We start from the raw sequence: 3,318 nt of genomic DNA, 5'->3' as shown, positions 1-3,318 counted from the left end.
CCTTGACTCTGTCTATAGGTACCCTTGTTAGGTAGGCCAGCCCTGACTCTGTCTATAGGTACCCCTGTTAGTTAGTCCAGCCCTGACTCTGTCTATAGGTACCCCTGTTAGGTAGTCCAGCCTTGACTCTGTCTATAGGTACCCCTGTTAGGTAGTCCAGCCTTGACTCTGTCTATAGGTACCCTTGTTAGGTAGGCCAGCCCTGACTCTGTCTATAGGTACCCCTGTTAGGTAGGCCAGCCCTGACTCTGTCTATAGGTACCCCTATTGGGTAGTCCAGCATTGACTCTGTCTATAGGTACCCCTGTTAGTTAGTCCAGCCCTGACTCTGTCTATAGGTACCCCTGTTAGGTAGTCCAGCCTTGACTCTGTCTATAGGTACCTCTGTTAGGTAGTCCAGCCTTGACTCTGTCTATAGGTACCCTTGTTAGGTAGGCCAGCCCTGACTCTGTCTATAGGTACCCCTGTTAGGTAGGCCAGCCCTGACTCTGTCTATAGGTACCCCTTTTAGGTAGTCCAGCCCTGACTCTGTCTATAGGTACCCCTCTTAGGTAGTCCTAGTGTACCGCGAGGAGCTGGAATTATTCTGTTACATTGGTCAGCCTCGACTCTGTCTATAGGAACCCCTCTTAGGTAGTCCTAGTGTACCGCGAGGAGCTGGAATTATTCTGTTAGGTAGGCCAGCCTTGACTCTATCTATAGGTACCCCTGTTAGGTAGGCCAGCCCCGACTCTGTCTATAGGTACCCCTGTTAAGTAGGCCAGCCCTGACTCTGTCTATAGGTACCCCTGTTAGGTAGGCCAGCCCTGACTCTGTCTATAGGTACCCCTGTTAAGTAGGCCAGCCCTGACTCTGTCTATAGGTACCCCTGTTAGGCAGTTCAGCCCTGAATCTGAGCCTTCGATTCCCACATTAGTGACTCTGTCTATAGATTGCCCTGTAAGGTAGGCTAGCCCTGAGACTTAGATTCCCCTGTTAGGTAAGCCAGTAGTGACTCTGTCTATAGATTCCCCTGTAAGGTAGGCTAGCCTTGAGACTTAGATTACCCCATTAGGTAGGCCAGCCCTGACTGTGAGACTTAGATTCCCCTGTTAGGTAGGTCAGCCCTAACTCTGAGACTTAGATTCCCCTGTTAGGTAGGTCAGCCCTGACTCTGAGACTTAGATTCCCCTGTTAGGTAGGTCAGCCCTGACTCTGAGACTTAGATTCCCCTGTTGTGAGGTCAGCCCTAACTCTGAGTCTTAGATTCCCCTGTTAGGGAGGTCAGCCCTGACTCTGAGACTTAGATTCCCCTGTTAGGTAGGTCAGCCCTGACTCTGAGACTTAGATTCCCCTGTTAGGGAGGTCAGCCCTAACTCTGAGTCTTAGATTCCCCTGTTAGGGGGGCCAGCTCTGAGTGAGGCTGTCTTTCTCTTAATGAAGGTCAGAGTCAGAGTCACATCTTTCTCTTTGGTGATAATTTATCCCTATCTCCTGTTATCTGCGCCTGGACCCTCTAATCCTAATTGTATTGTATAATTGTGTGATGTGGGCCTCCCGGTCTCTGAAGTATTACCCCCATCCTTTTCATTATCATCCCAATGAAAGGCTTGAACCTCTTTTAATTTCATCTCTGTTTTATTTCATTCAATCATTCTTCACCGTGTGAGTCTAGTGTCTACCCTTTCAGCCCATCTACAGTCTTCACACAAGATAGAATTTGAAGCTTTTAGTCTAAAGCTATGAAAGATGTTTTGTATTCCACTCCTCAATGAAATATCATATTGTAAAAGAATATTTGACCGTGAGGATTGTGGGTTTTATTTTTACCTGTCTCTGGTTGGCGATATATCTGGCCACACCACTCATTGCTCTTTTGATGATTACTCCTCCTTTTATTGATTATCGTTGATTGATACTCAGAAATGAGCTAGCGTGAGTTGATGTCACAAGTGGCAATACATAAGGACTGAGGTGCCATGTCTGGAACCCTTTCCTAGATTGGTGAAGGGGACCTAGGATGCGTCCCAAATGGTAACCTATTCCCTATACAGTCCCTATGGGCCCTGGTCAAAAGTAGTGCACTAGATTGGGAATAGGGTGTCATTTGGGACAGAAGTCTTCGGTGGGGGAGAGGGGGGGGGGGGGTATCATTCTCATCACCTCATCTGTTCTAAAAGCCTCATATGGTACGGTAGAGGCCAATGACATTTCCAAAAACATAATTTTGGTTAATATATAGTAGGTAGGAGTTCCAGAATTGTGGACGCTGTGACAGCTGACAGAAAATCAATTTTCCTCAGTAGAGAATGATGGAACCAACAGCCCTGGACAGAACAAACACAGACTGATGGAACCAACAGCCCTGGACAGAACAAACACAGACTGATGGAACCAACAGCCCTGGACAGAACAAACACAGAATGATGGAACCAACAGCTCTGGACAGAACAAACACAGAGCATTTAAATACAGGAAATACAGAAAGTGTGTATCGAAAGGGTGGAGGGTGTACATACATACAGTATGTACTATAGTCTCTGTGCATTCCAAATGCCACCCTATGTTCCCTTTATAGTGCACTACTTTTGACCAGGGCCCATAGGGAATAAGGTGTCATTTGGGATGATTAAATGATGTACTGTAGACAGTGTGAATGGGAGGCTGGGGGTCTGATCATCTCCTCAACCGTGTGCTTGTGGGACATTAGAAAGTTTACTGAAATTTTCCAGACTGTTGTTGGCTTTCACAGTCTACAAGCTCTACAGAAATACACTCATTGTAAATGTCTCTCAGACTGCCCAGCAAGCATATAACGTTCTGAGAACCATGGTTATTTTGCATATAACCTTCCCACAACTTTCTGGGTATGGTGCAGGACAGTTGCTTGGCTTTTGAACATTCTCAGAAAATTTAAGGAACTTGACAAAAAAAAACTTTATTTTCTTGGTATTTTATTACTTCAACAATCCTTTTCTAAAAGATTAAATATGGTTACGGTTCATTTAGAATCAGGTAATGTTCTAGGAACGTTCTCCAACTGGTTTAACATTGGGAATGTTCTCAAATAGTTCAGAGAACCTTAAGAAACAACGTTCTTCTGTGGGAATTTCAGTACTTCAGCATAAACATTTCCTACAGGTTTCCTCATGGTTATTTTTAAAGTCATGTTCTCAAATGTATTTATTTATTTTATTTTACCTTTATTTAACTAGGCAAGTCAGTTAAGAGCAAATTCTTATTTTCAATGACGGCCTAGGAACAGTGGGTTAACTGCCTTGTTCAGGGGCAGAATGACAGATTTTGTACCTTGTCAGCTCGGGGATTTGAACTTGCAAC

The sequence above is a fragment of the Oncorhynchus mykiss genome, chromosome 5 (genome assembly GCF_057628025.1).
Source record: "Oncorhynchus mykiss isolate SJ-2025 chromosome 5, ASM5762802v1, whole genome shotgun sequence".
NCBI lineage: Eukaryota > Metazoa > Chordata > Actinopteri > Salmoniformes > Salmonidae > Oncorhynchus > Oncorhynchus mykiss.
The sequence above is the reverse complement of the archived record's forward strand: the minus strand, read 5'-3'. Positions refer to the sequence as shown.